Genomic DNA, 27,110 nt, shown 5'->3' on the forward strand with positions numbered 1-27,110 from the left:
TGATTTCTAAGTTGCACCGGGACACACACATAGATACAGGGGGTACACGGAACATAGACCGAAAACACAGTCACAACACAAGATGGCGGCCATTATTTACCGTTAACGCGCATGGCCACAAAAGGCACCGTTAGGAGGAGGAGGCGGAGGCACCCCCTCTGCAAGGCACCACCGACGGGCGAACGACAAACGAAGCGACGAGCCGCACTCGGAAGGAAACTCGAAGAAAATCCACCAAAAATAAAGGAGGAAATTCGGAGGAGGAGCAGGAGCAGGCAGACACAGCGGCTGGGACTTGACTCCCTTTTGGGGGCACACGGATTCTCTCGCAAATCGAAATCGGATTCGTTGTGTTTTTCTTTTCTTTTGGTTTGGCTGGGCCTTCGGTTTGCTCCTTTTCGCACGCTTTTGGTCCGCGTTCACCTCTGCACGGCACGAAAATTGGCGATAAACTATCGCCTCGCATCAGGAAACATGGCATCGCATCCACATAGCATCGGTCGGGTCGGTACGGTCGGTACTGTCGGTCGGTCGTTTGGGTCGGTTTGATGGTGCGTCCGAGAGTCTCGCAGTTAAGAGCCATGGATGGGTCCCAGACACCAGACACCAGAGGCTGGCTGGTTGGTTGGCTGCTGCGGCGGCTCCTCTCTGCTGCTGCTGCTGCTACCATCATCATCATCATCATCAGCATCTGCGCTGCTGCTGACTGCTGCCCATGCATCTGGGGAGCGCATTTTGCACTGCTGCAAATGGTGGTGGAGCAGGTTTTGCGCCTTTGGAGAGAGAGAGAGAGGGACTCCACATACACAGAGCCGCAGAGCAGAGGCAGCAGCCACAGCATCCAAGCACACACACACATGCACATCATACATATGTGATGAGGGGCTCGCTCTCTCTGTTGCTCCCCAACGGAGGCATAACAACAACACTTGCCACATGCTTATGCCTCCATGCAGAGTGCACCTTCGAGCCGCTCTCGCTCTCGCTCTCACTCTCTCTCTGTCGCTGTCTCTCTTTGTGGCACATTCTCGGGAGAATTCTCGCTGGGGAAACAGCAGCAACTCTCAACAGCAACAGCCAGAGCCGATGAGCTGCAGATGGAAATGACTTTTTGGTCTTGGTTGCTTGTGTGATGTTGTTGAGGGCGCGATAAGGAGGCCTCCTGCACCACTAGGGGAGTCATTTGTTCCCATTATGGAGATAGATTGATTGCAGTATCCCGTGCAGAAGCAGGACCCTGTGGGATGTGATGTTCAGAGGGAATACACCCTGTAAATATCAAGGAAGAGATCTCACAACACGTCTGGGGAATCTCTAGGAATCTCCAAAAGAAAGAGCAGAACATCCCATCGATATTTTCCTACTCATATTTATAGCACAGTTCATCATCCTTTAGGATCATTAACCTCCACCAACTACATCCATTCAATTCCTACGGATATTTCCACATATTTTCCACCATAAACCCCACCCTGACCTGTTCCCACACAACATTCAAGCCTCAGCATTTCCCATTCTCATAGGCAGCATTAACATGCCCCCAACAGAAGAGTGTGGGTGGAGGGGGTGCAGGGAACGGCTGACAACTTAGTTAAAATAAGGCGCCACCTGTCAAGTGATTTTCGAATAAAATAAATTCGTGATTACACGACAAAAATATCCAAAAACGAAACGAATCGAACGAACAAATCCAAAAGATCAACGGCAACGGGCACAACAATAACAAAAGACTCCCACGGGGGAAGCAGCAGCCTTACTTCTCCTCTCGCACAGCAGCTCGCCCTCACTCCTCCATGCCACACTCTGTGGCACACACGACTCTTGCAGCTTCAGGTTGAGAGAATCCTCAGTCCCACACACACACAGACACACAGACGGAGACTCAGTCCAGCCGCAACTTCTGAATCGTAATCGTGCAGGGTCAACGTCAATACTGAATGTTGTCGCCGTTCCATCTGTCCACCGGGTACCCCAGCCACCCGTTCATGGCCTCTCCCCTGCCCTACCATTCTCTCTCTATCCCCCTGTCTCTGTCTGCGGCAGTGTCTCTGTCTCGGGCTTGTTTACAGTGTGCAAAAATCATTTAGACAAGTTGACAAAAGCTCGTTTGGAACGTGAGTAACATGAGAGTTGGCTCTCGACGACAGACGACAGAGGACAGAGAGGAGACCCAGAGAGGAGGCTTGGACCAGAGACTTGAGGCCGGTCAGTCCGACGGCCTTAGGAATTGGTTCTGTTTTCGTATGTTTCTGTTGCTGTTTTGGGGGGCTTTTCAGAGCATCTCGAAGCTGCAATCGCGGACAGAGCCTGAAGTCTTAATTCTAAACATGGCAAATGGAGCTTGGAGCGTGCTACGGCTGCTGCTGCTGCTTCGGCGGCTTGTGGCACAGAATGAGGCTGACCTTTGGCTGTAATGAGAATGAGAATGATATCCCCCACAGTCGAAGCATTTCAATTGCTTTGTGGGGAAAGGTAACGGGTTGCCAGTAGGGGAATACTTGAAGAGCTTCATCGAGTGTGATAATAATGATTGTGGGTGTGGAATGATGTGCTCAGCAGAGCAACAGATTTAACTTCGAGCTAAAATATATCAATATAAAATTGTGACCTACATAGATGGCCGCGGAATGAACGGGTAGTGGGAGTCTTTCAAATTGAAATTTCCATGGAACGGAATGACTTTTAGCCGCAAGATTGAAATAGATAGAATGGGATGGGAGGTTGTACAAGCTTCCCTGGAATTATTATAATAGTCTCTGGCGAATATCTATAATATAATGAATGTTTCTTGGTATTAAAGGTTAAACAGAGGTTTGAACCAAGAAAAATGTTTATTTTTGGCTGATAAACAATGAAAATGTATTGAAAATGGTGCCTCAGATGGTATTCAAGAAAAATGTTATCCTAAATGGTGACCATTCAGATTAAGGCTCCTTTTAACTAAGAAAAACTTTTCCCCATAAGGAAAGCTCAATGCAATTTCAGTCGAAAGTTTCTTTTGCACAGAAAATCCATCAAATATGCAACATTCGATGCAAGTCTCCAACTATTTCTCTGGTGACTTACAAAGGACATCATCATGCGAGGATATATGTGTGACTGTGTGTATGTGCGTGTGTGTATATGACTGTATATACCTGTCTGTTGTCGGAGGATATGGACTGAAGCTACGAGCTGGAAATATGTGCTAAAATGTACACAAAACTTTAGCCAGGAGGATGGGGTTTGGGAGTTTGGGCTTGGGGATGGCAGCGTTTCGCCCTGTGGCACGTGACGAGCATCCGAAAGCGAGTGTGGCAGAAGCGTTGCGTCGTCGCGAAAAGGATCCCCAGCATCATATAATACATTCAATGACTATTGATTATTTTTCCACAGCTCTTCCTAGGAGTTTTTGCCTGAAAAGTGTCCTGCCTTTCCCCGCGCTTTTCCTGTGTGAAGTTTAAATGAAATTTTCGTGTGATTCTAATTTGTGAAACTTTAAAGTGGACAAAACTATGCGACGATTGATTTATGCCCTTGCGTGTGTGGGTTTCCATTGCCATTCCATTGGTTGACAGTCTGTTTTATCTGTGGATCAGAATGTGGCAAAGGCAGAGAGAGAGACCTTCCCCTTCCTGGATTGATGGATTTGTTGATTGATTCGCATGGAAATTAAAAGCAAATGAAACGCGAGGCAGCGATCGGTGATCGGTGATCCGTTCCAAGCCCCCGATCTGAGGTTTCGTTGGGGGTGTACGTGCCTATCATACGTAAAGAAAAAATCCAGCAGCGTGATTCGTTTTCGACCCTCGGGTTGGGCCTCCGCTCTGAAGCCGGGCTTATGGCCCACAGAGAGTGCCCCATGGGCCTACAATCCGTTTCGGGGTTTCGGTTGGATTTTTGTTTTGTTTTGTTTTTTGGCAGCTGCTGTCGTGCATTTAAAGCGGACACCTGCCTCACAGACAGAGACCCTGGGAGTTGGGAGTCTTCCAATTCGTAGAATCCATCGATATTTATGAGTTTTGTGTGGTTTCTGCTTGTGGATTTGCATAACTGGGTCTACGGCCACACAGCTACGGCTCTTACATGTTTAATTTCTACCAAAAAAATAACTTTCGACGCCCCCGATTTGGGAGAAAGAAAAGAAAGAGAGAGGGACGCGACTTTAGGGGATGTGGCAGAAGTCAAAGATAAGTCAGAAAGGAGAGAGGAGAGACAGAGAGAGAAGTGCCAGGAGCAAGAGGGGTAAAGGAAGTGTTTCTCAAGATTGAGTTTCTTAGATATTGATTTTTCCGCCGTCACCCGATGGAGGAACGTGACTGGATTCCACGAGTGAATGGAATGGTCAGTCCTTGTTCGTCTTTCCCCCCGCGATGGAGGGAGCACTTCGTCGCCCAAGGAAGCTGCCTTGAAGGGGATCCCGTCCCGGTTATATGCAAAAAGTCTCGCACCTCGCACCTGGGAACGTGTGAACAGTTTTTAGCAATTAACTGACAACTGATGATGGCTACAAAAACAGTAGAGGAGGAGCAGCAGCATCTCTCTCTTTCTCTCTGTGATGCCCCCATGCAGCATGCGGCACGCGGCGTCATGCAGTCTGGCTTGGAAATGGATCTATAGCTGGAGCTTGAAGCTGGAGGCAGCAGCGGTGGCGGCGTGCCCCAAACATTCATCCTAATTGGCGTTCAATCTTTGGGGCAGCGGCAACCTTCGATTTGCATGCACACGCGATGCCTCTTGTACGAACGGACGGACAGAAACGAAGGCAATGCCGCCGCCGCCGCTGCGTTGCCGCGAAACGCGGGAGCCACGTTCTCACATTCCACTTTGCCACAGCACAGACTCCCAGCAGTCACAGAAGTTATTGTCGGGAGACAATGGTATAGATCTGTGTATTTGATGGCTAAATTTCAGTTAATTGTTGTTTGATCTGATCAAAATCTAATTTAATCTGAAAGCAATGTTTTTAAGGTTAGGTTTGTGGTATAATTCCATTAATTGATTTTCATAGAAACTATCCACAAATATGTCAACAGAATAACCGAAAACTTCAATCTTTATTCCATGCTCGCCTGTTGTTCTGCTAGGAGGTCTACATAGAGCATCTTCCATGTGAATTTCTATTCCATAAAAACTTCCATCTTTCCCAGTTATTTTCATATTTTTTAAAGACATTTCCAGAGAAAGCCATGGCATTGGATTATCCTCTATTCATACTTTATTTCCGTATTTCATTCCCCTTAAATTTTCACCCCACAAATGTCGCTTTTCTTCCATAGTTCCTCTGCCCCACTCGCATAGAGCGACAGAGAGAGTGCCACAGTGGAAGTTGGAAGCTCAATCGCAATGTTTGTGCAACTAATTAACATTTTTAATGGCGAATCCTTGTAAGACACAACCTGCAGAGGAGGAGCAGCAATCGCATGTGCGGGAAGATCTGGGTGAGGAGAGCGACTTTCGGTTGTTTGTCTTTAAAGGATTTTGCCAGATTCAGAGTCACAAAGCCACAAGGCAGTGGCAAAGTCAGCGACTCGCAGCTACGGGCAATGTCAAATGTTTTTGTTTAATTTAGATCCGCAGATGGAGATAATTTATGCCGCCTTTTGAGGCAAAGAAAAGAGCCAGTGCCGACGGTGCTTTTGATTTTGGATTGTCATATGCCTACCACTCCGCAAAAAGCTTGTCTGTTTAATCTGGAGGTTAGATTTGGGTTTCTGTTTAATCTGGAGGCTAGATTTGTTTCTGTTTAATCAGTAGTTAAAGATCTGGCGGCAAAGGAAACGCTGAAGATGGAATCAGGATCGTTGTAATAGAGAAATATATCATTCGCTGAAGAGGGAAATATTTGGACAGCTACTTGACTTATAGCCGAAAGGTACTTGAGTAAAGGTCCTTCGTGGTGTCCTTTACATTTACAGTTACACTCACTTTCTAGGGAAAGAACTGAGAGTGAGAGAGAAGAGGAAGGAGGGGTAGAACCCAATAATGTCATAAATTTCATAAAGTGTCAAAAGGAACACCTGAAACGTAGTTCAAGGATATGTCCTTGAGATAAGACTCCATCTCTTTCTCTTTACGAGCGTGCCTCTCTTTCTAGCTCTCCTTATAATTGCTGTTTGTATAAGGGCCTTTTACCGTATTCTTTATCATAATATTGTATCAAAACTGTGGGAAGAATTGTGAAAGTGAAAGGAAAATCAAGGTAAGAGAAGTCTCGGGTGAGCAGAATACCTGTAGGAAGGTAAAGGTCACTTTATTGTTGAGGTTTCATCAGGTTTGTTAGTAGAGCAAGTGGCAATTGTTTCTGCAAGTTACAGGGTTAAAAACAACTATCGATTGTGCACTTTTTATATGTTTTTAGAGTTCATTGAACCACTTCTAAGTACACCCCGTTTTCTGGCTCAACTTCGCAACTGGACTTTGGATTACCACGCTGCTTACCTGTTAATAATTCATGAACATTTTTATGTCCAGTCGCAGAATAAACGGAGCAACGCCCCTGCAATTTCCAATTTCTTCTTTTTACGATCGATCTGAAATTCCCCAATCGAACATTTTCAGCTTGACCATCGATTTTATACGGTTCGGTTCGTCATCGTCCGCATCGTCATCAACATTCGCATCATTCGCCGAATCATCTGTACGGTCATCAAATGTTTGGATGTGGATGAAACATAAATAAACCCCCTGAACAGTGAATGTTTTCCATCCCTTTCGTGGGTTAGAGAGTGCTGAGCAAATGCTTACGACAGATGTAAACATTTTCGTTGCCACTGAAATAGTCAGAGAATGTTAAATATTATACGACATAAACTACACCTTTAATTATGGGTAACATATCTCTAGGAATCTCTAGAAAGTCTCTTAGAGTTAAGTGAGAGATCGATTTTCAGTCAGTATTTAGAGGAAACCTAATTGAGTTATTAAAATGTTTCAAGACGGGTTTGCACTCCATCTCTCTCGCTCTTTTTGGAGAAGGGAGGGAGCATGGGGCATCTGGGGGAGTGGCGCCTTGTTAATTAAAATGCAATCAGCGTTACGAATACTAATGAAATAATCTGTGTATCTCTGAAGCTCTCAATGAAGCTTCGGCTCTCGAGCATAACTCAATTTGTCAACAAATTTATTCAAAGGGGTAGCACAGCAGTCGCTGTTTAAGTCACAGTCGCTGTTTTAGTCACTGTTTAATTAACTATTTGGTGCGGCTTGATTGATGAAAAGAATACTCTTGAAATAATGTTATTTTTGCAAGGGAAAGGCTTTACCTTTAACTCTTTCTTTGAGTTTTTGCCTCTTTTTCTCTGCGGAAATTCTCTTCTTCTTTAGCTGATTCCTTCCCTCTGTTTTCCTTCAGATTTATGCCAATAGCAGGTCCCAAATTGAAGGCCTCGCCAATGCTTCATTAACTTTGATATTGCCTCAGGACAGGCATTCGCAGGAAGGAAGGAAGCGAATTACTGACGCTTGTCTGCACGCCAGGGTTATGCCTAGCCCTCAGGCTACTGCACAGCATAGGGTCAAGGGTCAAGACCAGCGTCTAATGAAATGGAAATCAAATTGGGAGGTGGGATTTCATACAAAAAACTAGCTTTAACTAGAGATTTTAGGCCAATAATCATGGATTATCTTGAATAATAAAAATGTTGAGGCTATAGCAGGAAAATCCCTGGGTTTACTCTGGGGATGAAGCTTTTAGACTCTCAAGTATTGGAAGGCCTTTTCAGATCAAATGGGAATCCGATTTGTTTACACAGAAAAATATTTCATTTAAACTATATTTTTTCCCATCCGCTGTTGGGATTCCCTTTCCTCAGTCACGATTTCCATATTATGCAAACAATTTGCAAGAAGCGAAGACATTTCGGAGGGAGGCAATAAAATTAATCTACCATCTAAATGGCCAATCTCCATGTCATGGACGAGTGGACTGCTGCTGTGGCTACTGTTTTTGACCAACATCTTTACAGAGTGAGAGAATAGCCAACAAATCTCCGAGTGAGAGATAGAGGCAGATTTTAGTCAGAGATTTCGAATTTGGTTTGGTTTCTCGAACATAAATAAAGGCAGAACAAAGATTCTGGCAATTTAAATTAATTATTCAGCGTATGTTGCGGCAGATCTGCTGGGGAAATTGGGGATATATCTATGGAAACTGCTGACTGGATGGAGGAATACTTCCTCTAAGATCTTATGTATTATGTATGCTAATGTGCGTATCATTTCAGGGTCACCTTGGGGGTAAGGAGAAAGTAGTCCAGCGTCTTCTTTTGTGTTGTTTGTTTTTGTTTTAGTTTTTGTGGCATGTCCCTTGGGTGCAGCTTCTTGCTTACTTCATGCGTCACGCAGTTGCTGATGAGTGCTGTTGGTTAGAAGGACGCTTTATGATTCCCTCCCTGTGTCCCTTTAGTGCTTAGGCGAGTAGAAAATTGTAATTGAAAGAACTCACACATGTATGATGCCTGGGATGAATGTCTTCTGTGCATTTTCTTGGCCACAGAAAGGAAATCTAAAAGAAAGGAATAGTTTCGAGTTCCATTAGCTTGAAAGTTTTTAATGGTTGCATGAAAAGTAAGAATGGCTCCGGAGTGGAGAGATGCAGAGTGTGGGTTGCCCATGAAATGTTATTCCACCACAAGGAATATTTTGAGTTATGTACTCTTATTACCTTTTAGTTACCTCTTCCATTAGCCTGAAATTAAGGTTAACTTTATTACGGAAATTTCTTTGTGGAAAGAAAAGAAACTTAAATGCCAAAAGAAACGTATACTCAATGGAGTGTCTTGGGGGTTTGGATCTGCTGATATCCTTCCTGAAGTTTATATGTATATGTATGTACATCTAATATCAATACAAATGCACCTCCAATTAAATGCTTAAAACTTGTCTATTAACCTCTTATTTAATACTAGAAATAAGTAGGTAATAAATCAAAGCTCAAGAAACCGCTAAACTTCTTTAAAAAAATCTCTAATTCAATCCCATCAATAAATCAAAATTCGATACAAAGAAAACCCCTAAAAATCTCTCGAATTCGACCATCAATAGCATATGCTACACAAACTATCTATCAACATCCATCTATTTATCTACGAAAGTATCTCCCACTCTATCTGTACATTTTTTTTTAGAACAAATTGAACAGCCGTTGCCCACAGAAACATTGGAACAAACCACCAAAAACAAGAGCTCTTAAAAAATCAAAATGAAAGCATACAAAAAACCAGCGAAATGAAAAAGTTGGTGTGAAATATTATGCGAATTTGTTGTTTGGATTTTTCGCCTTTTGGCAATACCTCCCACCCCTCCCCATCCCACGACAAGCCCTGCAGCAGCAGCGGCATCACCCTGTGATTTGTTTTTATGTTTTACAAAAATTTTAAAATGTTTTCACGGTGGCTTCCAGGCGAATGTCAATAAACAACAACTGTCACCAATTTTCTCGCTATATTTGGCTCTCTTTCTGTTTCGCTGGAGGATGAGTTCTGCTCCTCTAGCTTTCTCTCTCTCTCCTGGCAGTGGGAGCGACTACTAGAGAGTGGCAACAAAAATCTACACGAGTGTGCGAAATTGTCGGAGATTTATCAAATCGTGAATTGAACTGCGAAGGAAGCTTCTCCTCCCTCTACGGCTCCCAGTTCCTGCTGCCTTCACCTTTTGGCAACAATTTCACGGTAAATTATTCGAGTTTCAAATTTTCTTTTTCGCAAATTCATTTAAATAAAACTGCAATTTGTCTGCAGTCCTTCCCCATCACCAGTCCATCCCCTCGGGCCATGTTAATTTGATGTTAGATGATTATTAGTCATTTATCCCACTAAGTAGATTAGTTCAATGAGAATTCGGTGAGGTTTCGGGTAAGAAAAAATGGGTAGAGCGAGTCAGAGCTTTAAGACTGAAAAAAACCCACTTCTATCTCCATAGAGCGGGTTCTATTACAGCCCCAACCGAGATTACATCTACTTAGCTTTTAGATGACTCCATTAACCCCTTCAATTCGTTGGATATTTGCACATTCCAAGCAGCTACATGTATCTCCGATCTATTCCCAAACCCATTTCCATTCCCATTTGCCTTTGGCCCCCCGTCACATCGAATGGGCAATAAAATTTGTTAATTCTTCACAGCAAAAAAACACAAAAACCGAAACAAAATCAGGGCAAATCTAAAAAACGAAAAGAAAAACGAAAACAAAACGAAACGAGAGCAATGTTTCGTTCAAGTCTCGATCGGATTCGGATTCGGATCGTATCGGGATCCAGTTTTGGCTTAAAGTTTTTAATGGCTTACAGAAGCAAACGGCTTGAGGAGGGGGAGTGAGCAGGGGTAGGGGTAGGGGGAGTGTACCTGAAGCCCCACCTTATCTCAAATGGGAAATCATTACGACTCTATAACCCCCTCCCTCCCTGTCTTTACGGCTGTCTGTCTCTCCTTTTTATTGCCTTTTTTCGTGGCAGACAAATCAGAGATTTCGTCGTTCCGTCGACACATTTTTTATATGTACAATGTCCCAACTTTTGTTGTAAAAATATTTTTAACAACATTTCACGTAATTTCCACGACAAACCAAATAATTACACACATTTTTGAGAGCACTTACAAAAGTATTTCTCACATTTTGTGGGGAAATCTGTGAGGAAAAGGTGTGGGCAAGAGTGTGAAGGGAGCGCAGCATTTCAAGGCTGTGTTACATTTGAATGCTACAATCGATTATTTATGAAAATAGGAACAGCTAAGGGATATTAGTTGATTTAATAATTAAAATAAAACAATATATTAAGAGTGTAAGCGCCACAAGACCTTAATATGCTCCTAGACTAAGGAATAAAGGGGAATTTCCAGGGTTGAAGGGTTATCAAAATGAAGTGCTATCAAAATTACTACCCACCCAAAGCTGCAACTTTGTTTTCTTCAACGACTGAGCCACTCCTTAAGCACTGCCGCTTTCCCGTCTACAATGTCCGCTTGGAATTACCTTTACAATGAAAACCCTATCCCATCCCTCACTTTGATGTCTTCATGTCTTGAGGTTTTAGTGCCGCCGACTTGCATTTAGCGCATATCTCCGGCAAATCAATTCAAAGTTGATTATATCTCTGTCTCTGCTGTACTACGTACTAAACTATCCCCTAGCTTTCACTCTGCTCCCCCTTTTTGGGCGAAGTTTTTTCTTTGGAGAACTTTAGAGCTCGCCGACGATTGCAATGCCATAATTTTCAAGCGAAAAACTCCCGTCTCTCCGTCTCCATGCGTCTCCGTGTCCGTTCTGCCACTTCAGTAGAAGAGAAGACTTTACTTTATGAAAAAATACGAAGTATTAAAATCATAAATCTAATTGGAAATGCGCGTCACGTGCGTGGAGCGTTAGTCTCTGCCACAAAGGAGCTGCCGCTGCCGCTGCCACTGCCACTGCTGCTGTCGTTGACTTCTCGACTGCAGTGGCAATCGTATCTTGTGGATACACACACACACACACACAGTCTCACACATGTGAGCGAGCGAGAGATACTCCTCCCCAGACTTTAATTTCAGCAGCAAGATTTTACTTAAAGAGATTAACTTTTTCTAGGCTCTGCAAGGCGAGAGGGACAGGGCCCAGGCCCCCATCATCACAGTAGTTGCTGCTTCTCGGGTTGAAATATTCATGAATCCCCCAAGGAGGAGCGGTGCGGGTGCCGGAGCGGGTGCGGAGGGCCATAAAACAATAAAACGTTGAAGGCAGCCATAGAGGCCATAAAAATATTTAATGCAAAAGGAATTGTCATGGAATGGAGCTACCTCCTAGCCCCCACAGTTCCACAGATCCAGAGAGAGGCAAATGACAATTGTTCTACGGATGGATACCAGTGCCGTGTGGCAGCGGCACTGTTCTGCCTCTCTGTGCAACAAACAAATAAGTCTCCAAAGACATATGAGGCGAGGGCTGCCATAAATTCGAGGCAGCAGCTTCTTCAATTATGCAACGGAATGTTTTATGTGCCACAAGGAGTCCCGGACTTTGGGACCACGACTCAGAAGTGCATAATTCCTTGTGGCCACAGGATATGCTCAGCTCTGCTGTATTCTGTTTTGAGGAGTTACTTTACTTGATTAGTGTCGAGTGAGTGATGAATAAATAACACAAGAAATTATCACCAGAGCCCAGAAGCAGCAAAACTTCAAGGAAACTCAGGTTTGAGGTTTCGTTTCGTTTCGTTTCCTCCTTCAATCATGGTTGGGAATTTACATAAAATAAACCTTTTTTCGGCAAAACTGTTTGATCCGCAGACAAATTACCGACAAGAAAAAAAAGTACAGAGAGGAAAAATGGAAAAAAGAGGGAAAAATCAACCTCAAGATGGAGTTGAAAGGTAAAATATTCAAATGCAGACCTCACTGCATAAAGAATAAGTTCTCTCCGCTCGCTACGTTGTCAACATATTAAAAAGTACACCAGAAGTCATTGGAAATTCTGGAGAAATGGGGGTAAAAGTCTTTAAAGTAAAGAAATAAATTATGGTAAATTTTAGAAAATAGTTAGAAAACTTTAACGTAAAGAAATAAACCTTTGGGAATTAAAAAAAAGCGAAAAAGTTCTTAAGTCGAGAGAAAACACTCATATTACCATCTATTATTTATAAAAAACTTCGACTATTGAAGAGTTTGACAGTGGATTTTCATTCAAGTTACACTCTTTATGGTTCCTACAACTGCCACTGACCTTTCCTAAACACTTTCAGACCTATGCTAAAGATTCACAGGCTTTTCCTCTACACATAGGGAACGAACCCACACATTTTCCACTCCGTTTTCCACTCCATTTTCACTCACAATTAAAGTTCAAAGTACAAACTTATGTATTTCTCTTTTTGGTTGCACATTTTCTATATCTTTTGTACAAAATGGCAGACGTTGTTTGTCATTAACAGTTCCCCCACCCACACAACAAACAGCAGACCTCCGCACACACACAACAAACAACAGTAACAGCCCCAACATTCGCCCCAAACATTGACATCGACATCGGACATCGAGCATCGAGCATCGAAGGCAGTAATCAGTCACATCCAAGCATCGACTTTCCAAGTGAATGGGCGGGACGTGACTGGTGTTAGGGCGGGAGTATGTGCTATATATTTGTATATAAGGAATACATACATATATACCAGGGATATATATAAGCGCTGGAGGGGGTAGGCTATAGCTCTATCCTTTTCTCGCTGCCCGAAAACATTTGTATTCTATTTGCTTATGTAAAACGAAGAGCTCCAACAAAACTCCTCTCACTCCACGCGCTCTCTCTCTCCCCCTCTCTTTTGCACACTCTGTCTGCCTCTCTTTCTATCTCTGTTTACTTATTTACTTTTGTCTGTCTTCCCTCTCTGTCTTGCCAGCTGTATCTCTCCCTCTCTCCTTCTGTTTGTGTGGCTGTGAAACTTTTTTTCTCGATTTGAAATGTGACTGAAATTTTAATGCCAAAATTTTGTTTGCGTTTCCATCTCTTTTTCTCATTCTCTATGGCTATAGCTATCTCTTTTTGTTGCACAGGAACACAGAATGGGTTGGGGTAGAAGTAGGGAGTGCTGCAGGAGTAGGGTGCATTGGGAGGGGGGGAAGCCAGCAAGAGGCATATGTGGATTTATTATGCTGATTTTATTTGTTGTCGCTTTTAATAATAAACAACGAAATTTTTATTAATGATTAATAAACGGAGAATAAAGAATATCTGGAGAATCAACGTCATGCTGATGAATCAGATGAATGGAATGGAGATATACTCGTATCATAAATCACATATGGGCATATGGGAAGGGGAAGTGCCTGTGGATGGATATCATAGCGTCAGAGAGTGACGCACTTGGCAGTTCGAGAAACAAAGTATAGAATTTAAAAGTTTTGTTAAAGTTTTAAGAGAAAATATTTCTTCCGTGAATGGAACTTTACTTTTTACAACATCTGGCATTAATAATTATAATCTGGTTGGGTTTTATAGTTTTTCTTAGTGTAAAATACCTCCAAAAACAGCCAACGGTCAAATAATGCTGCTTTAAGCTTAATACTGCCATTAATCCTACTATTAAAATCACTTTTCGTATACTAAATAAATGTCTAACCTTTTCTGATTTCTATCCGCAGACTTTCGCTTGCCGAATTTGCATTTTCCGAATCAATTGTCATTGCCAAAGATGGAGAACCTTCGCATTTGTCACTGGAAAACGAAGATGGCTATCGAACTGAAGCCAAAGGAATAGTTACAAAAGGGGTAAGTACCCTCTGCTGCTACCCTGTTCTTTATGCAGAAACTCTTTAGCATACACTAGAATCCCTGCTGAATCCTTGAATGGAAATTGTATTCCTGATTGAAATGAATTTTAACTTTGATAAGTTTCCCCATAACTTTTCCTTGGATTTTCCAACACAAAGGTGTTGCAACTATTTTCACACAGCGCGAGAAGTAAGAGAAATGTGAAAACATTTGTAATTTGCATCTGCACAACACTCCACTCTTGGGAGAGTCCTCGTCCGCTGCGAGAAGTTGAACTTTATAATGAGATTTAATGGCGCCACTGGGAGGCAAACGTCCAGGAGTTAGGCAAGGCAGGCAGGAAGAGGCAGGAGGTCCAGGAGCTGCTGCCGTCGCGTAACCTGTAAGTGAGCATTAAATCATTTTGGGCAGAAAAGCGGATAAGGCCTGGAGCCTGGAGACCATTAGGGGAAGGGGATAGCGAATATCGGGTTACCTTTGCCTGCAACATAAATCTTTGTGCCTCATCTTTTGCGATAAGCGGAAAATATTCAAAAATGAATTATTAAACCCCCGAAATGTGGCTCTGCCTCTGCCACTCTCTCCTTGTGCCTTCTCAACCCCCCGAGGGCGGCACCTCCTCGTGGCATCCACAAGGAGATCCATCATTTTCTAATTAGAGTCCAATCTGTTCTCTGGACGAGGTCCTGCCTCTCTCCACTCCCCTCTCCCATGTGGTGCCCCAACATATGAGGGGGGAAAAAGTTGCCGCTTTTTGACCGCATTTCTGTGGTAGCAAGTGTTAATAATGGCATTTCGAGGAGAGGACAAGAGGACTCCTGGAGCAATCCTCCGCCTTCCTCCGCTTCTCCTGCGGTAAATGAAATTAAATTGTCCTTTTTCATTTTGATGCATATCAGTGTGTGGCAGAGACAGAGGGGGTAAGGAAGGAAGGGAGGTGGTGTGTGTGTGTGTGGCAGTGACAATAAATTAATATTAGCGTGTGTGGACCACAAGAGGCACAGCCACCCACCCATCCCATGTGGAACGAATGAACTAATAAAGCATATGGATGGACATGTAGAAGGGGCAGGGAATGAGTGGCACGAGGATGCTGCATGTTTGTGTTATGTAAGAAGAGAGAGAGGAGAGAGTGCTGTGGGTGGACGGGTGGGCCATGCCATGCAACATACTTGTACGTGTGTGTCCGTGAAGTTCGACTGGTGTCATGTTGGCTGACAGTCGACACAAGAGAAGATTAAGAAGGAGGAGTAGGTGGGTGGATGGTCTCTGATGAGTCAAGAATGATTGGGAGTGTGAGAATGGGGATGGAGATGCGGGGGGAGAAGGAAACATCAGTGTCAATCAATTTGTGCAAACAGAAATGGCCTTTGGATGATGTTGATGAGCGGAAACCTGCACCAGCGACTAATTGAGGGCAGAGAGAGAGAGAGAGCAACAGGAAGATAAAGTGGGTGTGGAAAGCTACAGGAAGAGGAATAGAAGAAATATTTATATTAAAGGAACAGGTGCAGAAGGAGCACTGGTATGAAGGAACAGGACCAGAAGCAATAGTTATCAAGGAAGGGCAAAACAAAGGTGTTAGAAGGAATGTTAGTACGAAGAATACGATCATAAAGATCAGGATTTTCATAGAAAACACATTTTACCTAAACTTCACTCATTTCCCACTTGATTCCCTGTGGTATTTATGCCCTATATCATCAGAAACAACCGAAATACACCTGCCAGATCATATATTCTATTGCTTTCCGCATTCATTATTCACTTTTTTGGTCAAAAAGCTTTGCCGCTGACCTCCGATGACCCATAGATACACGTGTACCTCTATTCCACATTTATTTGCGCTACCATTTGGCACATTTCTGACCGACCAAACAATCTAACAAAAATTTCTCCCATTTTTGGCAGCAATTTGCTGACGACGACTGTCGACATTCGACGGGTTTTTGTGGTTTGGGTAATTGTTGCCATTCACAGGACAACACACACGAGTAGTCCAAGGGGGGAGAAGTTTCCTCATATGAGGAACTTAATGACACACACACACACCCACACACACCCACACAAGCGCAGATAATCACTGGCTCCTGCCACACCCCCCGCGCATCACTTAAAAGAGAGAAAGAGCAGGAAGAGGGGCAGGGAGAGAGACGCCGCTCTCATGCATTATTCATTGCACGGCCCCTCACGCATTTTTCCTCATTTTCCTGCCGCTGTTGCTGTTGTTTTCCTGCTTCGAGGAAATTGCCACAACAGCAAGTGAAAATTTAATAAAGAGAAATTTCCTTGGCTCTTGTCTTGTCTTTGGGGTTTTTCTCTCGCTAACGAACTTCCTGTGTGGCTGAGAGCAACAGAGAAAAGAATCAGCGGTCAGTGGGGAGAGGGGAAGTTCTCTGATTTTACGAGTAATTCCACTTCTTTCAGTCACTGAGACGGCAATTAAATACATTCAAAACGAACGCCTCTGACCAGCACATGATAATGAGGCTTATTAATGTGGAGGAGGAGTATCCTTGGAGCATGTGTGTACGTCCTTTATAGAGAACCTCGTATGATATGATTGTAGGCTGCTCTTTTTGGCACTGCTTTCGATCCAATGTTCCCGTTTTCATTATTTCAAATGTCCTTCAAGCACTCTGTTCCATAACCATTATTCGAAATGTCCTTTTTCATCTTGGAAAAGCAATTTGAATGCAAATATCTTTAAACAGCAGCTGCCTCCGCCTCCTGCAAGATGTCTGTGCTCATAAAAAAGCGTTGAGATTCGCTAATTAAACGGGGAAAAGCAGCACAGTGGGGGGGAGAGGGGCTAGCAGCAGTAAGGGGTATCATCCGTGTCAAATGTTAAATGGTTTGTGACTGCACGGAAGGGTTAAGCGGAGAGAAAGTCTTGTTGAAATTAGCATTAATTGGTCATTGGCCGCCACTCGACCCCACCAAACGCTGAATGGGCCACCAGGGAGCTCTTCCAGGGCCCCTTAAATAAGGCCAACAGAGCAAAAGCCACACAAAAAAAGCACGAGAGAAAGCAGAGAAAGTGTAGCCAAGGAAAATGGGAAAACAAAAGGCTTTAAGATGAGACACAAGTACAACATAATTTGACAAGTCATAATATTGATGGCATTGGCCAAGATTTATGGGCCACATCATCTGCAAGGGATATGGATGCTGGGATGCAGGATTCGATTGTGGGCTGTGGGATGTGGGGTTGGGTTTTCGATTATATGGTCTTGTAATCGAACAGATCGACAATGGGGTCATAAATCTTGTGCTATGCCTCTGCCACTGTCTCCCTCTGCCACACTTTAAATCGAAATGGAAGATTTATTTGCCAGCCACAAGTGCGAATGCTAACCCTCAATAGAGGCCTTTTTGCTCTCATTCCAAACCCCTATGCTGTATACCCCTTTCCCTGTTGGTGCCCTTTCCCTTCTCCCTTTTTTTGGAGTTTTCAAGTGGCTTGAATGCAACATATGTGCGGGTCCAGGGCCTGGTTTTTGACTCATACCCCTGAAAGGGTTGCTCTATTCTGGTCACTCCTTCCCCTGTGCCCTTCCTCTACATTTTCTTTTAATATAACCTCTAGTTGAACTAATTTCGAGTCCTTTTTTTGAACCGTTTACAGACGATAAATTTAACGCAATTCTTTTTCCCCGCGTTTTAATTTCTCAAACAATTGTTGGACTCATTTTTTTTCTCCGCCGAAACGCCTTGGAATTTGGGTGGCATTGTGTGGAGAGAGGTGTACAAAATATGCAAATGTCCATGAAATTGTCGGGAAATTGGTAGAAAAAATGTTGGAAAAAATAAAAGAAATTAACAAACATAAAATTAATGTTTGGCACCCAACAAATTTCTCGTTTCTGCCTCTAAATGCTGAACCCTGAACGGACTGTGGCTGGCAGGGAAGAGGAAAAACGGCAGACGGGGAGGAGTGGTTGAGAGGAGGGGATGAAGGTAGCGCTAAGGATATTTTCTGTCTGTGAGTCCTCTCTGCACGTGTTTCCATTTGCGACATCATTGGACACTTGGCTGGCATTTCTTTTCTCGTATTTTCATTTTCTTTGTTGCGAAAATTGTTTTTCTTCTCCTTTCTCTCGTATTGAGATGTTAGAAATCGCATTGAGAATGAGGAGCAGACACACAGACTCATCCCCAAAGTGCAGCTTATCAAAATGCACAAAGTGTGACCAAGTGCCAATAGGAATCGAACAGAAATTGGCCAAAAAAGAGTGAGGAATGAGGCTAAATGGTACGTAACCGCTCAAGTGGGAAATGAGTCCTTACGGTGAATCTCAGGTGCATTTCGGAGGGTTGAGTGGCCACACAGAGTCCAGAATGAGGTTCGGATTGCTTGCATTTATGTAGAAAAAGAACGAAAGTTGCACTGGAAATGACCAAAAATCATAATTCGCTCAGATATCTATCTTTTTTCATATATTTTTCTACTTACCAAGAAGCTCGCTCTTTTTTTATTGAAGAATAAAGTTGAGCACATAAAATAGTTGCCCTGCATTAATCTTCGCTTATTCCGAACCCTCCAGAGATAGCTAGCGAGTTTATTTAAGCATATTACATCAAAAATCCATAGCCATATCCTCACATCCATCCGCACATCTCCTGCAGCAGCCAATTGTGATATTTGATTGATGGAGCAAGTGGCAGATTGAAGCGAGTGTGGGGAGTGGAGGAGTGAGCTGCCTTCAATTATGTAAATCCCCGTTGACCTCTGGGCAGAAAGTGCCACGCAGGACAGGCAGAACCGTACAGCAAGTGTGCAGAATTGCGAAATTATGGAAAATGGCAATTGCAGGACATCATTTGTCATCATATTCGGTTATTCGGGGCGAAATGTCCTGGAAACTATGGGACCATACAGAGAAACAGTTGGTTGTTCGGTGGTTGCTGGAAGAATGGCTGATTTTCAAAGGGGAGGCAGCAGTCGCAGCGGAGAATATCCTTCGAAATGTTAATGAAAACATGTGTCGGCAATAAAATGATAATCATGATTTACAATGTCCCATAATGATCCGAAATTCTTTCTCTTCCCTGAAAGACAGCAGGAACGTGATCAATTCTTTAGTTTTTCCAAACGGAATATTCATAATTTGCTCATAATTGCCGAAAGCTTAAGGACATTAATGACAGTCGGACTTACGGACTTTAATTTACGACCAGCATCGAAGGCGTGGAATGGCTCCTTTGATTGAATTAACATTAAGAAGCGATTGGGGATGGAATGGCCGAAGCTTCTCACAATGCAAACCTTTGTCCAATTTGTAGAGCTAGTCTTTGGAAATTTAATTATTGTTTATGCACTCGCTGTACTCGAGTAATTATGCAAAAATCTGTAGAGAAGGGTCACGGTTTCAAGGGCTCTCCGCTCTGTTCTCTTCCCTTTTTGAATATTTGGCAACACTTTTCATTGCGGGGAAAAGGCAGCCCTAATACGCTTAATTCGCACCAGTAAAAAAGGGTTGTTTGAAGGGGATTGGTTCTGGGTTTTGGTGTCAATATGTGAACAAAGGAAATTTGCATGCCGCAGACTCTGAAATATCATAGAAAGTTGGGGAAAGGGGATTCTGTTGGTAAAGTGGCTTAGAGACAGAGAAAACATTTATTAGCTTTGACTTTATTTGTGGATTGTGATTGAAAAGTCGTTGAATGGGGGATGGACGAAAGCTTTTCAGAACAGAAATGAATTCCGAAGGAAACTCAAAAGTTTCCACCATTTAATGGTAACACGCATGCATTTTATTCCGTCTATAACCATTTCCAAAGCATTTGTCCGCCCTTCCACCCACAATTATTGAATGTGGAAAATAACTTTGAAGCTTCTACCATTCAATGGAAGTATTTTCCCATCACCTTGCTCCCCCATCTACCTTAATTAACCCCCCATCAAATGCTTGGCAACGTTTTTCGTGCTCCTCTTGGCTATAAAGTTGAAGCGGCGCCACATTTTGTGCTGGCAAAGTGTTTTGTTTGCACTTTTTAATTTACTGCAATTCGGATGCCAAATCAAACTCCGATAAGAAACGCATAAAAATCCAACGGCACAGGGATCCTTAGAGTCCCATCCACTTCCTCCTTCATTGTTCTGTTCCATATGTGCCAGGAGCTTAGCAACTGCCATAATTCAAAGGGAACAAGACCAAACTCTTTCCACTCTCTCGCTCTGTCTGCCTCGTGAGAGAGTGTGTTCCCTCCCCTTTTGGATCTTTTCATTTCCATTTCCATTTGCGAAACGGATTTATTTTTTAAAATGCCGCAGGGATCGATTATTACCGTTCAAATTCGCATAAAACGTGCAAGATGCCGGCAGAACGATTTTAAATTTCTCGACAGTCGAGAGTTTGACAATGTTTCTGGGACCTGGAAGCATGGGGAATACGAACACGAATGACTCCCATATGGGGGTGGTAGATGGCATTTGGGCCTTGTTTTGAATTGGATTGGGTATGGGGTGGTGGGGGGTTAAGGCAATAATTTAAGGAATTTGAAGTCAATCGAAGGCAGCATTCAAGTTCTTTGTGCGAATTCGCGATATGAATCTCAATAAAAACGCATTTAAAATGTTGACAAAGGACTTGGCCGTGCCCCGTGCCTCCTCAATTGCCATTTGCCAATCCTCAGTTCATTTTCGGCAATTGCTGCGACTCCATGTGGCACGCAATTTACTCGTAACTCGGCAGCACAGCTGAGACCTAGACTCCTAGGGCAGGCAGCGGCAGCCTTCTCATAAATTCAGAGAGTTTTTCCTCTTTTTGTTAGAATTATTCAAATGGTTAATTTGCAAACAAATTTTGGGCAGCATATGGCAATGGATAAAAGGAAAGGGCAAGAATTTCCAATGGGAAAATGTAAATTTCATTCCCAAATTGAGGTGCAATCTGTAGGATCTGTTTTTGGCACTCTTAAATGAAATAATCTAACGAATACTTTGTGTACTTGCAATAATAATCACATTGCCCTTTGGGTTTGGGTTGATATTTTGACATTTATGATGGGAACAGCGCCAGTGCCCAGCACTATGGTAACCCCCTGCTGATCGTGTTTGTTGTTTCACTTCGAACAAAAAAGAAAAGCGGAGAACAGTTAGTGATTGTCACTTTCCAAAGAAAGGTCAGTGAGAAAATAATGTCATAAATTTCATAAACTGTCAGCAAAACACTCATACACACACCTGCCCAAAAGATATCTACCTGTAGAGCGGGCTGGAACGCAACGGAGGAGGATCGATAAGGAATGAAGGGAACGTTCGTCATCGAATGGAAGGATGAGGGAGTGATGCCGTCTGATTGGGAAGTAATTATCCCGCTGAACGAACGAAAAAGTCTTCCAATTAGTCACATTACACGGGTGCCAGGAGGGGGAAGAACATGTTCTTCCAGCCATATTTGGAAAGAAACAAAAAAAGGAGCGAGGGATACAGAGAGAGCCAGCCATAGAGAGAAGGTTTCCTGGAGAGCTTATAATTGAGAGCCCCCCGAAGAGAGCAGAAAATGATGAAAAGAGAGAGATGAGATCTCATCCTTTCCTACGATAATTGACAAGACAGCAGAGTCCCAGGAAAAGTCATCCATCCATCCACCGATCGATCCATCGATCCGTTCGCTAATTGAATGGCAATTAAAAAGGAAATCAAAATGTAAATTGAACAAATGAACAGAGACGAAAAGAGACGAACAGAGGCAAGATCAGAGGCAGTGGCAGACCCCTATGTGGCACTGGAGTAGGCACGTGTCCATCCATCGATCCGCTGCCAGTTTTAGAAGTCCCGTCCCCCCGTTTCCGAACCCTAGATGGAGTCGCCACGCTCTGGCGTCGCTCCATAAGGATGCCAATGTGATCGTACGCGGAATTTGAGCTTGATTTATGGTAACGTCTCTGCAGACGTCTCGCAATTTCAGACCCAAATTTGGTTAAATTTCATTATGGCAGTACGGACACTGAGACACAACGCAAGAGATCTCCACCCAAGGCACATGATGATCCCGAGATGCCAAGATGTGGCAGGCCGATAGACATTTCCTCAATGTTTCATTTCCGCTGCCACTGCGGCGGGGGAGTTTTGCTTTTTTACCTGTCGAAATTTCTCATGAATGAAGACATCATTGGGAGGAGAGGGTTTCTCTACTGATAGCAGCCATGATTCGAATCTCTTCTCTGTCTCTCTCTCTTTGTGGATCCACAGCACGCGCTCTGAATTTAAGAACCCCTCTCTATATTTATTTTCATTCAGTACTTTGGGCCCTGTTTGGGTAGCGATATCTCCTGCTGTTTATCTTGTGGGTTCTTCTAATTCTATTTCCATCTTAAATTCTGTTTCATTCTCAAAAGATTCGAACGTGATTGAAATTTTAAGTTCTTAAGTTTTGTTTTTCGTGGTTTCTTTTTATGAATGAAAGAGTCGGTGTGTGAAACAGGGTTACCAATTCCTGGAGTTTTAACTATCAATGGAGCTACGACTTTAGATATTTTTCATGCTCTAAGTTTTCCTTTAACTCCTGCTCTGCGCCTCGTCTTCGTATCAGAGTTATGTGTCCATGATTTATGGCCTTCAATAAATCGAGTGCGGGAGAGGCAGAGCGCAGGAGAACAACAACTCGCCCTTTACTGGCTTTCATTTCACGCTCTAATTTTTTGATAAAAGCCATCCCCCGGCCGAGCCTTTTGCACTGGAAGCAGATGCCTCCATTAATTCCGCATAATTTTCCAATATTTCAGTTGTCCTGTCGGCACAATTAGCAAAAGGCAGGATATATGTTTGTTTACCAATTGTTTTCTTCAAGAATTCCCCAAAGTATCTACCAGAAATTAAAGAAAACTGTAAGCAGGAGAAGCTTCATCAAGTGATGATGATTTCTGTGTGCATTTCGAAAGGGTTTTTAGAGTCCATGTCTTGGCATATTATTAGACGGATTGGGAATAGCAAACCATAACTCATCCTTGGCCCCTTTGGGCAGAAGAAGGTCATTTGTTATGTGTCCAGCCCCTGGCACACTTCCACTGCCGCCTCCTGCCCCGCTCTGTTGCATGACGAAAGTGTCGCATATTTGACCCAAGTGACATATGTGGAAGGAGCAGGGCATACATACGCGTTCTCCTGCCTGGGGATGTTCTGTGACAAATGATGCCACTTCGTCTGTGATTTATCAAAAAAACAAAGTCGAAATTATAAAAATATTTTTCTCATTTTCTTTGGCTTTGGATTAATGGATATGGATTTGAGCAGAGAAAATTCACTCTAAACACGCTCTAGAAATAAGGAAGGGAATTCCATCAAGCGGTTCATTGCACTTGTTACTCAGATGGAGAGAAAAGGAGAGTGAGAGAGCAGCGAGAGGGCTTTATGAGGTCTTCTACTTCAGAGGGATTCCTACTGCTGCTGCTCTTGTTCCCAGCGAGAGGTTTATCTGCTCGTTCTGCTGATTTGTTACCATTGCAGTGTTGCCTCTGGCTATTGGCCTTTGTCCAGTTCTCTCGCCTTTGCAGCCGTAGCCGTAACCGCATCGATTTTTGCCAGACGCCTCAAAACGTGACGCGAATCTGCAATTGAAATGAATAGAAGCTGCAGCAAAAGGTCCTTTAAAGAGCAGTGACTCTCTCTCTCTCTCTCTCTCTTCTCTTTGCTTTCCCTTCATTTAAAGTTCAAAGTGTCAAAGAAATTAGTTAATAATTATTGGCCCGCTTTAAGAGCCGCCTCACAGCTTCCGCCACAAGTCTCAGGTCAGTCTGTCTGGGTTTTGCCCCTCTCCACTGTAGCTGTGCCTGTGCCTCTTTCTGTGGCATGTTGCGCGCTTAAGTGCGGACATGCTGCGAACATTTATCTTAATTGCCATTCAATTGAGGAGACACCAACGGACAGGCAGGCCGCGGATTCAATTTGCATACACGCGATGGCAAGGAGTGGAGTCCTACTGTGGCAATGCCTCTGGCTTTGCTCTCATTCTCTCGCTCTCTGTCTCTCCTCTGCTGTTGCAATCACCGATGCTCACTGTTTGTGCAACTAATTAACATTTTTAATGGGTAATCCTTGTAGTAGGCTCTCTGTGGCACTCTGTGGCTGCTGCTGTGGCACACAAAAATGAAATGGATCCGTGTTTTGACGGTGGATGGATTTGATTTACACAGCAATTAAACGCCAGGGGGTTACAGCATTAGAGGAGAGGATTTGCTTTGCAGGCGGAGGTGTGTTTGATGAATGGGAGAGAGTGTTTGCATTGCAACTGTGATCTATGACTCACTTTAAGCTGAATTTGTTTGGTTTTCTCTACAAATATCTACTCCATAAAGATGCAGCTAATCTTTACATCATATCTGTAAGGGAGATTGAAATCTGCTGTACCCCAACCCAATCTCCGCAATCCTTTTACTCTAATCTCTTCACACTACGCCTAAACGCCTTCTTTCTGTAGTCTAAAATGTCCTTGGACTTCCGGACAGAACAGGCGTCATATCATTAGTGATTATCCCGAAGGGACAGGGGACACTCTTTTTCATGTATGTCATCGGAAATTGCGCCCATCGCTAACACGCCTCATGATTGCCAGTGCACGCGCCCGCTAATAAACCCCCCAACCCAACCCAACCCCATCCCAATGAACCGCTTTAACCCTATAAGCCAACCCCTCAGCTATCGAGGGCGATAAAAAGCGTAACCCGTTGAGGCCAAGACAAAGTTCTGTCTCTCTGTCTTGTCGTCGTGGTATCGGGCCATGTCATCGCTCAAAATAAATGTGAAAATGCTAATTTAACCCTTTTTATTATTCATAGTCTTACACTTGGCCGCATCATCGTCAACGCGATGAGAGAGAACTTGAAGAAGAAACTCCGCATGACGCGATTTGCATGTCTTGAGCGACTCCTCGGGGGATCAGAGCAGGAGGGAGTGTCGTGCCTTTGCCTCAATGTTGCATATTAAGACATTTGTCAACTTAATGTCGAGGACTTTTAGTCTACTTATTAAAATATATATTCATTCCGCCTGGAAAACTAATGGAATGGAACTCCCCCCCACGACTCCTGCCACTGATTCTTCCTCTGTATTCCCTAATAGAGTCTCATTTTGACACGTGTCTGCCACTGGCACAGCCAATGCCTCACGGCACACCAATTTCCCTTCTCTATATAATTTTTGGGTGGATTTCGCTGCCAAATGTTGCCCCCGGAACTACGCGACGCGTGTGGGTGTCAATCAATTGGATTCTATGCTGAATAATTTACTTATGACATTTTGTGGCATTTTTATTGAATTTCCCAGTCTGGAAAGAATCGCAGGGGAACGAACACGAACTCTGTTCTAATTTCGTCTTTAGATGTCCTTTTTTTTCACTCTCTCTTTTTACATTTTCTGTGGCCAATTATATTTGTTGTCCTCACTCCGTGCACGCGTTAAACATGCACAAAAATGTGAAACATCTCAGCAATCTGCACAATTTGATTTAATTTATCGGAATATCTGTCGCTGTGAAGAGCCTCTAGCGATACTCTGCCCTGATACACTCTTTCTGTCAAGCTTTTAGGCTCAAACATTGAGAGAATCCCTATAACAGGGCAGACGATTCAAAGACCAAAGGCAAAGATTCAAAGGTCCAGGGCCAGAAAAAATCTTCAGACAAAAACCCCAGCGACAGACCTCAAATATATTTCAGTTTTTCAGCAAGTTTTTCGGTCATCCACGAGTACAAGAAATTCCGCGCATATTTTGCAATTTGAGAAATGAGACACAAAAACAGGGAGACCCTGCCCTTGCTTCATCATCATCTTAGAAGAGTGGAGAGGAGAGAGTTAGTTCTCTTTATACCTGAGCTCAGGCCACCAAATAAAGGAATTTTCTCCCTTCTCTCACATCTCCCATCTCTCTGGTCTCATTATCTGCGATAATAACAAAACTTAACCCTAATAAAGTACAAATGGGACCAATTCGAATTCATTTGGCGCACATGCAGAGTCCTGGCTCCCGCCAAAGGATCTCCAAAATGCAAATTACACCATGCGAGTGGCAGATAAAAGCTCTCAGAGTGCTCCCACTCCTCCTCCGCCTGTGAGCCATAAAATATGTCATATTTTAACAAAATGTTGCAACACAATTACAATAAACCCATTCGGCATGCGGCTGTGGCCTGCCACATGCCCCTTTCGGTGGCTGTTGTGATATTCTCATATGGGACAGATAACGACGCCCGTAATGAGTTCTTGCTCCACCGAAAAGGCAAAGGCAAGGACAGGAGCAATGTCCTGGCCTGCCTGCGTGGAAACAATTCCAAAAGTTGCCGTCATTATCTATTAGTCCATAAATGGGAGATAGCAAAGGTAGCCAAAGGATTGTGAATCCAGCATCCAGGAGGGTACACGAATGAATGAATTTTGTAAGTGAAAAGGGATTAAAGTTGTGCCATAGAAAACAGGAAGCGGATTATTAGCAGTTGAAATTGGATTTTACGTGGAAAAAGTATAGAAAGAAAGAGGTTTTAGTTGGAGAAAATAGAAAATATTAAACAAATATAAAAATAAACTATGAAAGCTGAATAATTTGGTGCATAGATGGAGATTTCATACCTGAAAAACCGATTAAAATATAAATATTCATTTTGGGGGGAAACTCTACCAAGAAGTAAACATTTAAGTTAGGGAAAATCGCAATTTGGTCCCAAAAGCTGCTCCGAAATATGCTGAAACGCAACCGAAGCGGAATACTTTGAATACTCGTATGTGTAATTCCCTCTCATGACTCTCGAAACTCTGCAATTAGTTCCACACTCGCAACCCCCAGCCCTGATACGAGTAATCCTGGCAGTCCCACGGGATAATGTGTGTCCTGTGCTGTCCGTGTACACAATTGCAATGCAATTCAGAGGCTAATCAGGCCATTTCCATTTAG

General features: G+C 43.3%; 1 long non-coding RNA gene across 5 annotated transcripts in view; it reads left to right on the forward strand.

Annotated features, from left to right (window-relative positions):
- The window catches only part of LOC117894013, a 56,175-nt gene that overhangs the window by 12,832 nt on the left and 16,233 nt on the right, over positions 1-27,110 (forward strand). For all 5 annotated transcript variants that reach the window (XR_004648838.1, XR_004648837.1, XR_004648836.1 and 2 more), the window contains exon 3: positions 14,092-14,218. This is a non-coding gene — a long non-coding RNA (uncharacterized LOC117894013). The remainder of the gene's footprint in view (positions 1-14,091; positions 14,219-27,110) is intronic.

Source organism: Drosophila subobscura, chromosome J (assembly GCF_008121235.1).
Source record: "Drosophila subobscura isolate 14011-0131.10 chromosome J, UCBerk_Dsub_1.0, whole genome shotgun sequence".
In the NCBI taxonomy this organism is placed as follows: Eukaryota; Metazoa; Arthropoda; class Insecta; order Diptera; family Drosophilidae; genus Drosophila; species Drosophila subobscura.